The sequence below is a fragment of the Lactuca saligna genome, chromosome 3, assembly GCF_052625555.1.
Source record: "Lactuca saligna cultivar CGN05327 chromosome 3, ASM5262555v1, whole genome shotgun sequence".
Lineage (NCBI taxonomy): Eukaryota > Viridiplantae > Streptophyta > Magnoliopsida > Asterales > Asteraceae > Lactuca > Lactuca saligna.
In genome coordinates, this window is record NC_136419.1 from 55,107,574 (window position 1) to 55,120,000 (window position 12,427).

The window sequence follows — 12,427 nt, forward strand, 5'->3', positions numbered from 1 at the left end:
CTTTAGTTCTCTTATGAATCTTGGGATTTGTTTAGATGAGTGAGTTATTATAATTACTTTTAAATGTTCCCCAAGTTTTAATCTTATATAAATATAAATTAATTTTTAAAGTAATTCTTATTTCGAAGACATACCACTGGTCGTTGGGGACTCTAGGGTAGCTTCTCCTATAGTGATCATCAGAATTCGTCCATCCACGCCTGAGTTCCTCGTTATCGGGCAGTACCTCTTGTAATGTCCTGTCTCCCCATAGCCATAACAGGCCTGGTTTACTTCTACCCCAGAGACTTGGGAGATCGGTTGTGCGGTGCCCTACAGAACCGTGCAGTGTGCCCCTTCCTGTGGCAATTCAGGCATTGTATTTCCCGACATACTCCAGTGTGGTGGTAGTTGCACCCATCACACTTCGGGAGAGTTCCAGCATATCGACTGGCAGATGCTAGAGTAGCAAGTATTGTGGCGGCGTATATAGTACCCATTTGTTGCTCCTGCAGTGTTTCCTATGTGATTCATTCTTTTCTCTTTTTCCCCGAATTTCGTTTATAGTCCCTTCCTTTTGATGGCTTGGGAAAAGGGACCACGACGCCATGGCAGATTCCATGGTCAATGAGTCGTTGTGCCAGGCGTTTGGCGCTATCGAATGTAGTTGGGTTAGAAGACATTACATCTCCTTGAATCGGGGTAGATAACCCCCAGTATTACCTTTTAATCAAATGAAACCCCTAAATCTTTTAAGATTCATTGAACTATTCAATGACATGTTTAATCTCGATTATGCTCCCACTTTATGACTGGGATGTCGAGGATCACAAACGAGATGTGAATAACCATGCAAATTAGTTTGGTACTCTCGATGTCATTTATCACATAATCAATGTGCCAGGTAACCACACACACACTCCATTGATTAATGATAGTTTACAAGACACCCATTACCAACAATATTGTTCCTATATTAGTGTGTCGGTTAATCACACACGCTCCACTAACGACTAATAAAGTGTAATGTTTAATTTCATGGGTTAGCATCAAATTCACATTTTTCTTAAAGTAATTAAGAATGAGATTTTAGAAAAGGTTTAGTTACTTTATGTCATTATACTTTTAATGAGAGTTTAGTGTCCGATCCCACCCATTCGGCTAACGACCCTCCACTAGTCAAGCGTGCGATGGGTAAGAATGGATACCCAATGACAGTCATTTTACAGGCTGCTTCCTTAAACACCCTTTATAGACCAACATCGTGAATAAGGCCTACTAACGGTAAGACTGACTTTTTCTTATACACACACACATACACACACACACACACACATATATATATATATATAGATTAAAATTTTAATTATATAATAGTATAAAGGTGTATTTTAAACTTTTAAAATACTAGGGGTTAATATTTTAATAAATTAAACTTTTAATTTGATTAAATTCAAACCCTTTATGGATTTATTAATTATCTTTTAATTAAACACTCAATTAAATTATTAATAACATCCATAAGGATGTAGTTTAAACCTTTTAAAATACTAAGGTTCTTAAATTTAAGATTTCAAAATTAAACCATTTAATTAAATTTTAAAATTGTAAAACCATAGGGTGTATTTTTAAAATTATTCCAAAATCCTAGATCAAATTTTAAATAATTAAATTAATAAATTAATTTTATCTTTATCTTAAAATTTGACCAAATCAACTATCTTGATAAAGATATACCATTACTGTAACACCGTAAATTTCAAAACAAAATTTTCAATTTTCTTATAAAACATAATTTGATTAATATTCATCAAACAACCATATTAATTATCCAATATAGGTCAATACAAAATCCCAAGATCACAATGTAAAAACTCCGAGTGTGTGTGTACGGATCAAGCCGGCGCCTTCCCGCGGTCGTTACTAGTACCTGAAACAATAACATCAAACACTGTAAGCACAAAGCTTAGTGAGTTCCCCAAAATACCACATATAACACATATTAGCCACTCGAGGCTATAACTCTGTGGGTCCGTGCACCCAAACTCTGTGAACCCTCAGGTTCTAGCTCTGATAAACATGCACCACATAAATCACATAGAAATAATGCAGTACAACACGTAACATACATAGCATACAAATACTCTATCACATAACTTTGGTTACCTACTCAAGGTAAAGTATAGTGAGAAGACTCACCTCGCGTATCTCGGTATCTCACAAATCCTGGAAATCCCTCGTGCTCGATCCTCCGAGCTCTAATCCTCCTATAACATTATATGTTTCTAATTAACACTTTATATCTCTACAGTTGACTATCCCTAAGAAGTCAACACAGGTCAACTCTGGTCAACAGTCAACGGTCAACTTTGACCGGACTCGGCGAGTGCTACGGCGACTCGGCGAGTCTAGACGTTTTCACCAACCCTCTGAAATTCCCTTACTACACGTCGAGTATTCCCCCCTTACTCGACGAGTTTCACCTGAAAGAATCGATGGGCCACCCCGACTCAACTCGCCGAGTCTCAAGAACAACTCGGCGAGTCCCAGTTTGACTCAGTCCACTCGTCATTCCTCTCCAACTCACCCTGACTCACTGAGTCTACCCATGACTCGATTGGACCACTCACTGAGCAATCCCAAGGCAATCTTCAAACTACTCGCCGAGTCTGATGAACAGACTCGGCGAGTCCATGCCATGCAACCACTCCAACTTGCTTCTAAGGTCAGATCTGCTTCCACAATCTATAGATCTAGCCTCCCTAGACTGATTCATCATGTAAAGCTTCTATCTTGATGCCCATAACACACCCCATGGCTCATAAATCGAGTTTTGACCTAAGGCATGAGGATTCCAATCCAAAGCCTCCATTGATTCCCAAAAAGCTTGGGTAAAGGGACACTCTGGACCTCTAAGGGTCCAGATCTATGGTTCAAACCTCATAAGGGACCAAGAGGACACTAGATCTTGCCATAAAAGGGTTCAACAAACCCTAAATCTAGATAAACAACAACAAGGAAGAAGATAACCCAAATTATTACCACAATAGTGATGCTCTGGACTCCAAACCCTCAGAAGTGGCTCCACTTGCTTTCCCTTGGCTAGTTCTTCTCCTTCCTTGCAACAATGACACTTCCAAGATCAATAATGGCCTCCTACTTAGCTCCAAATGCTCACACTCGATTAGGGTTTCACTCAAGGGACTGGTGAGCACAAATGAGGGTCATTAGGCCCTTTAAATAGGTCTCAAACCCGAGAAATTAGGGTTTCATTACACAGCGCTGACTCGCCGAGTCCATATCCTGGACACGCCGAGTCCAGGCGCAATCTCGCGACTAGATCCGCGTCCCTACTCGGCGAGTCTGAGCTCCAACTCGTCGAGTCCCCTCTCAAATCACCAAAATACAAATATACAAGATACCTGAAAAATCCGGCTGTTACAACTCTCCCCCACTAGGACTAGACTTCGCCCTCGAAGTCTCGCTCTAAAAACAGCTCCGGATGCTGCTCCTGCATCATACACTCTGGCTCCCAGGTCATCTCTCATCCCCTCCGGTGTTGCCACTGAACCAACACCAGAGGTACCTCCTTATTTCTCAGAACCTTGATCTTCTGATCCCGGATGGCCACTGGTCTCTCGGCATAATTCAGGCTTGCATCCACCTGAATATCCTCTAACGGAACCACTGCCGATTCATCGGCTATACACTTCCTCAACTGCGACACATGAAAAGTGTCGTGAATTTGTCCCAACTCTGCTGGCAACTCCAACCGATAGGCTACCCGGCCTACCCTCGCAATCACACGAAATGGACCTATAAACCGGGGCCCCAACTTGCCCCTCTTCCTGAACCGAATCACTCCTTTCCAAGGAGAAACCTTCAGGAGAACGAAGTCGCCGACCTGAAATTCAAGCTCGGACCGGCGCCTGTCCGCATAACTCTTTTGTCGGCTCTGGGCGGTCAATAACCTCTGTCTGACCCACTGTATCTACTCTGTCGTCTGAATCACGATCTCTGTATTGCCCATCACTCTCTGCCCAACCTCACCCCAACAAATGGGAGTCCGACACCTCCTACCATACAACAGCTCAAAGGGCGGCATACCGATGCTCGAATGATGGCTGTTATTGTAGGAAAACTCCGCCAAGGGTAAATACGTATCCCAGCTACCCCCAAAATCCAATACACATGCTCGAAGCATGTCCTCCAACGTCTGAATCGTCTGCTCACTCTGGTCGTCTGTCTGGGGATGATATGCAGTACTAAAATGCAGTTTAGTACCCAACTCCTCATGAAATTTCTTCCAGAATCGAGAAGTGAAACGCACATCACGGTCCGAAACAATCGAGATCGGCACTCCATGCCGAGATACCACTTCTCTCACATAAACCTCCGCCAACTTCTCCGCTGAAGAACTCTCACTGATGGCGAGAAAGTGAGCGCTCTTCGTCAACCTATCCACAATCACCCAAATTGCATCAACTCCTCTGGCAGTCCTCGGCAATTTGGTGATGAAATCCATAGTGATCTGTTCCCACTTCCACTCGGGAACCTCCAATGGCTGTAACTTGCCATGCGGTCTCTGGTGCTCGGCCTTAACCCTTCGACAGGTCAAACACCTCTCGACAAACCATGCGACGTCCCTCTTCATACAAGGCCACCAATACTCTTTCCTCAAATCCAAATACATTTTTGTAACCCCGGGATGGATCGAAAATTTCGATCTATGAGCTTCCTCCATCAAAGTAGTACGCGTACCGCCCACAAACGGTACCCAAATCCGGCCCTGAAAAGTCATAAGCCCTCGACTATCCGAAACGAACTCTGAAACCAAACCAACGACCCGTTCTCTCTTCTGCATCTCCGGATGCACAGCCTCGGCCTGTGCCCCACGAATGGCGTCCAGAACTGGAGTTATCACGGTCAATCTCAAACATACATTTCGCAGTACGCGTCAGCTACCACATTAGCCTTGCCCGGGTGGTACAGGATCTCACAATCATAATCCTTGACCACATCTAACCACCTCCTCTGCCGCATATTTAGGTTAGGCTGATCCATCAAGTACTTCAAGCTCTTATGGTCCGTGTATATCGTACAACGAACCCCATACAAGTAGTGTCGCCAAATCTTGAGGGCGAACACCACTGCCCCCAACTCTAGATCATGTGTGGGATATCTCGTCTCATGAGGCTTCAACTGCCTCGATGCATATGCTATCACATGTCCCTTCTGCATCAGCACCGCTCCCAGCCCTAAAATCGATGCATCACAGAATACCACAAAATCTTCCATCCCTTCCGGAAGAGCTAATACCGGAGCTTCGCACAACCTTTGGCGAAGCGTCTCAAAGGAGGTCTGCTGCTCGGGACCCCATAAAAATGTAACACCCTTCCGGGTCAATCTGGTGAGTGGCACTGCGATCTTGGAGAAATCCTTGATAAACCTCCGATAGTACCCTTGCTTGTTATGTAGTAATAACAAGAACTCCTTGTAGATCCTTGACTCTTGAAAGCTTAGTGCCTCAAATGTTGCACCTGTAATGACTTACAAACACCACTAGCAAGAGGATGAGATGTGGGAGGAGGGAATGCCTTTAGAAAATCGGTTCTTCTAGGGTTAGAAGTCTTAGACCGAAAACGCAAAGGGTTACATCACTTTTATACATGAGGTGGCTTAGTCCCAAAGCTAAGGTTTTCAAGTAGAAACCCTAATTCCCTGCTTTAGGCCTAAGCAGCCCATGGACTCCTCTTTAGAGAGCCTTAGACGAAAATCTTATAGGGTCGCCCTATAATTTTTGTCCACCCCTATCCAAGGAGTCCAAGAGTCCAGTTTCACAACTATCATTGATTTGCAAAACAACCCGTGTTCCTTTAATCAGTTTATTTAATCCCAAAATTAATTCTAAATTAATTTATGATTAAATACTAATTAAATAATAATTAAATAACATGATTTTTAATTAATATATTATTTTCGTAATACATTAATAAATCAATTTATTATTCCAAATGATAAATTCAACCTCCCTCTCCATAAGTCATCATGTCAAGTAACTAGAATGAATGCAACCCAAAAGGACCATGCTACTATCAAATCAAGTACATACCAATTATAGTTATGAGCTTAGACACCTAATCCAACAGGATATTATGAGACTTTGATTTTAAATAATGTTTTTGGAAATAATGGTTATGTAAACATTTTTTAGTAAATACGTTGTTTTTTAAAAGTTTAAGTTTGTTGCGATTTTTGAGATGTTAGATATGGAAGATGTTTCAAAATCATTCTTGATTCATAACTAGTGTGAGTTTCACTTCACTGATATAATATAGCGTTAATATTTGGAAAAATGTTAAATGAAGTCATAAAAACTTCATCTACACAACTAAAAGCCATACATATATATATATATATATATATATATATATATATATATATATATATATATATATATATATATATATATATATATATATATATATATATATATATATATAATCATTATTTTATGTGAGAGTTCAAACTACAAGAATGCATCCAAAATTTTCAACTAAGTCAAAGAGATTGATAATTTGGTTTTCCTTTGATTTCATAAATGAAACATATTCAACTTTAAGATTTGTTCTTCCCTTTGATTTCATAAATGAAACATATTCAACTTTAAGATTTGTTCTTCAAATATGACAAGCCTGAAATATCTATGTTATTCTCGATGTTGATTCAATATGGAGGATGAGAAAATAAACATATATTTTTCTTAAACACATGTCTAACAAGTTGTTCGCTATTATAAAAACATCATTTACTCTCGTGATAGGAGTCTGATGGTTGATGTACGAAATTCTATACAATATGTCATTTTTCTCAAATACCACCACGTCTCATATATTGTCAATGTTTTGCAATTGACCTCCCATGTACATCATGAACGGGTTAACGTTAAGAGGATGGTGTGATTTAACATTTCTTTTTCAAAAATATCATTCTCATACTTCTCTAACTTTAAATACATAAATCCCTTTATTTCCTCATGTTGCATTTAAATTTAAGCGTCTTTATTTAAATAACATTGGATTACCAAATAAAATTATAAAATTGCTTACTTGAATATAAAATAATATTATATAATACTATATTATAAATAAAACATTTTTTTTTACTATATGCATTTTAAAACCTCCATAACCTTTTAATTTCCAATTTAATATAATTAATATTTTAATTTAAAGTATGTTATAACATGCAAAATATTATTTTATTAGTGGTAGACTTTTAAAATAATTATTATAATGCATTTATTTGTTGTTAAATAATAGGTTAAATCTAAGATATAAAATAAACTTAAAGATATATATATTCAAATACTATTTCTCAAAATAGTTAATATATATATATATATATATATATATATATATATATATATATATATATATATATATATATAATTTACCTATGTAGTTTTATTATCGGATATTAGCTTAATTAGTTCTTCACAATTAATCACCAAATCCTGATTTTAAATATACCAAATTGTAAAACTGATTCCTACAACTTGATGTTGTAATATTTATAGCACTTCTAAACTCCCCTTAATAACCATGTGGAGATATTGCCGTATCTTTATCAGAACAAGAAAATTATCAACCCAACAATTTGTCCATGAAAACGAGATAGATGTTGACGTAAGGGCAATCAACTGTTAGAATTTTGAAACCTTTGAGCTCACAAGCATCACTATTATTCTAATGGTATCATTTAGATTATGATCGATGTCCAATGGTTATAAGCGGATCTGATGCACCCTTAGAATCTTAAAGATAGTGTAGATGTAACCGAATTGTATTTTTTTGGTCACATTACTTTTCAGATTTGCAACCGAAATGGTTACAAGTTGGTCTAAGGTCCTTGTCAAGATTTCAATAAAAATCATATATGATCACGACTCTATCTAGGTGAGGTTAGATAGAAATAGAGGGCTAAGAAATATGTAATTATTAGTCATCGAACTGCAAAATTATGTAGCTCTTGTAACGATTTTCGTTTCACAAACACTAAATCATGTGTTGTAGTCTCATTCTTGAATCATGTGTATGTAGTTTCAGCCTCGTAATATCAAATTACACGCATATATACGGAAAAAATTCTACTGCATGCAGCTGAATTTTTTTAAAAGGAAACAGAAACTACCGGATACATACATAGCCTAGGTTCTCCCCAGCCTATAACACAATTTATAAAACGAAAATTTTAATGAAGTATATACCCAAACGCAACAAACTTAAATAATTGATTGAATATGGAACTATGGAGCAATGCTTTTTGGGTGGGATAGCGTAAATTTCCACGTCCAAAAAAGTCCTTAAAATTGATTTGATGTATCAACGAACACATATTCCTTACTGTCTTTTTGCGCAGGGTTATTTCGGTACTTTTTTTAGTAAATTATAGTTTCAGTCCCTAAGGTATGCGTATTTTTCAGTTTTGATCCTCATTTTGAAAAACTAATAACAAACATTTTTGTCTTTATGGTTTCAAAATCCTTTTTATTCCCTTTGATATTTTTAGGTTATCTATATCAGTATAATGTCTCTCACATTTCAAACATGTGATATTAGTTTTTATAATTACTTCTACACTAATACAACACATTTCACTTCTCTTTAAAAAAATGATATCACTTTTACATCAACATATATTTGTTAACACATATCCTAAATATTAAACATCATTAGTTATATAATAATATATGTGAATTTAATTATATTTATAATTAAACTTATATTTTTAAATAAAAAATAAAAAATTTATATTAAAGGTTAAATTTAGTCTTAAATATTCAAATATTAAAATATTTCAACAACATGATCACAAAAAGAATATTACAATATTAATTATTATTTTCTTCATCACTGAATTGGTTATAAATTTCATCAACCAAATATGCTTTTAGTTTATGATTCATGAATCTATTATGTATTTTTGCATGACTCTTGAAGAATGAAGATACATGCCATATGTGGGAAATTAATAGAAAATGATTCGTCAACTTTGTCGGAACGAATAAAAAGATTGTATGAATTACAATTTGATATTATGTTATTAGCTGGAAAATAATGTTATTTTTATGTATTTTATGAACTACCTTTAAATAGTTGTATTTCTTTTACAATAATACATATTTTAAGATAAAATTGCAAATTTGGTCCCTATAGTTTCGTAAAAACTATGGATATAGTCCAAAAAATTTCTAACTTTTATGGAATGTCTAAAATTAAAAATTTCTCGTGGTTTTAATCCTGAAAATGTTAAAAGGCAAATTTCCCCTTTCATTTCATTTTTTCATCTTTTAATATTTAATTTATTACTTTAATAATTAATAAATAAAGAATACCCACCGTCACACCCAAACGACGGTGTGTATATATATATATATATATATATATATATATATATATATATATATATCACATGCACACACATACTGGTACCCACCTTTATATCCTTCATTCTCCATCTTCACCTTCGTCTACATGTCCTCCCTCGTCTTACTGAGAGATGTAAATGAACTGAGTCGAGCCGAAATTCATACTAATCGAGCTATGCTCATTTAAAATTACTGAAGCTCGAGCTCGAGCTCATTAAGAGTATGGAGGCTTGAGCTCGAGCTTGTGAAACATGTATGAAGCACGAAATCGGCTCATTAAGGCTCATTAGGGCTCGTTTTTCCATACATCTCGTTAAAGATTGAGTTCAACTCGTTATTTTTTTATATTTTATTAATACATAAGTAATAAATAATAATATATAAAGTAAAATTATATTATACTCAAGATTAGGCTCGTTTGTTAAATGAGCCTTATTCTAGGCTCATGCTCGTTAAGGCACAACTCATTTCAAACTTTTAACGATATGATCCTGGGTAGATCGCGAGTAGCTCGCCTCGTTTACATCCTTAATATCACCTCTATCTTCACCATTGACCTCTATCCTCTTCGTCCTCCAACTCCATCCATCACCTATGTCATCTAATAACCAATATGTAATACTCTGTTTCAGGATGTTTCTTAATTCAGGGTTTGTGAACCATAATTCAATTATGTAAAAGCTTTTGGCTTTGAGGAAGTAAACTTTAGACCTTATTCAAGGTTGATAATAATGGTTATGAGATCTTAGCCTTTGTTTTTTATGCTAGAACCAAAGGGTAAAAAGGGAAAAGTTATATGTTGGGCTTCTTGCAAGGATTGTGGTTTTTAGTTGGACTTGTGTTAAGCTAAAAATATCTAGATAGAGTTGTGGGGCTCTTCAATGCCTTTCTGTGCATATAAAGAACATCGAAAGCGGAGTTGAAACGAAGAAGCTATGGATGTTTGAAGTTGAATGGGAAGTTGGTGTTTTGCCATACGCAGGGCATAATAGACCTACATAGGGTGTAAAAAATATAAGCAGCGCGTAGATACTAAATTTTTAGACGCGGGATAAATGACATACGCATGGCGTAGGTTATGGTATGCATGACGTAATTGCGACAGATCAAACCCCTAATTCTTTGGTTTTGAGCCCTATTTAAGGGCTCTAACTTTTGGGAAACCCTCTCATGACTAGCCTCCATCACCTAAGATCATTCCTTGAGAAACCCTAGCCTCCTTGTAACGCCCTGTTCCGAATCGTTTTCTATATGGGGGTGGTAACCCAAAGACCGAGTATCATCATGCTTAGAGCCTTTGAGGAAAATGGATTCAGATCCATTTGGGCGTGGATAATGTAATTTCGATGATGCGGGAGTTCGATGTGTGTTTTGGCGGCAAGGGGTATTTCGGTAAAGTTTTATTTCGGCCTTTTATGAATTTTGGATTTTTGTTCGGAAAGTTTTAAGGCAAGGATGAGTTGATACAAGTGTAGAGTTTATTGTTACCTTTCCTCTGTTCTCAACAATATGATTGGCCCTAGCAACACTCCTGGAAATAAACCTTTTCATTCGACTTTTGTTAACAATATGAAAAACTTCATACCCTTAATCCTTGACCAAACAGTAGGACACTATGTGTCATGGGTCGAGTTTTTTCAAATCCAAGCTTGTGCATACAATGCAGTCGACCATGTCAATCCAAAAACCCCACGTCCCGCTGGAATTGATGAAGCTACATGGAACCAATTGGATGCCATTGTCAGACAGTGGATTTATGCTACAATTTCACCAGAAATCGCATAGATCATCCTGAATCCTAACGCTACATCCCAAGATATATGGACCCGTTTGTTTGAAATATTTCAAGATAACAGAGCAACTTGTGTTGAATACATGGAGGAACAATTTACTAGCACACATCTTGATGCCTTTTCCAATATCATTGAATATTGTGCTTGTTTGAAAAAACCTTGATGATCAATTAGCTAATGTTGGTAATCCCATTTCTGAACAGAATATGCTAGTTTAACTCGTATCCGGTCTTACAAAGAACGATTATGACATGATTGCCACCATCATTCAACAATATGATCCTCTTCCAAGCTTAAGTAAAGCCCTAATCTCATATGATTTTAGAGGAAACTCACAGAGCTAAACAAAAAACCACCTTCCCACAATCTCTTGTTACACAAACTTCCAAATCTCAAATTTCTACTCATTCTCCCACCAAAAACAACACTAATGGTCGCAATAATTTCCGTACTGATTATAGTGGAGACCACGACACTTTTTGTAGCAGTTTTAGAGGAAAAGCTTATTGTGGACGTGGTCATGGCTACTGAGGAAGAGGACGTGGTCGATCTAACTATACATAGCTAAAACCATGGCAATAAGAAACCTTAATCTAGCAAGTCAGTTAACATCACCACCATGCCCACACCTGACGATATAGTAACCACTCAGCCAACCAAGCCTACTTTCTTCAACCAATTATGCGCTTCAATATAATTACCAGGAGTAAGTGCTATAGCATGTTTCCAATACTCAGCGGCTTAGTCGAACTAAGCCTCCGCAATTTCAGAATCCCCAAGCCGAATGGCCTTTTCTCCCGGTCGGAATAAGTGGGTTAATTCCTTCCCTTAGAACCATACTTGAGAGTTTCCTACCTCATATGGCTCGGCATTCAACTCTTTTTGTACCCCATTTGAATCTACAATATCTAAATGAATAAGATTTCTCGTAGATCTATTCCATTTTTCGGGTTAACAAAAAGAAGTTAATAAAATGGGTTTCAAACTTAAAACTTCAGTTTGGATTAAAAATCTGGTTTATTTTAGTTTTATCTTTTCTCCCACCTTCAGAAAAATAAAACATAGACATTTCGCCTATCATTATAATTTTCTGAAAGGTAACTATCTCAGTTTCATATCATATAGAAATTTATATAGAATTTTTTAAAAAGACTTTTGAAAGGAAAGACTTACTATCTTTGGGATATGATCCTACACTGCTGCTTAGTGGATCGACTCTATTACA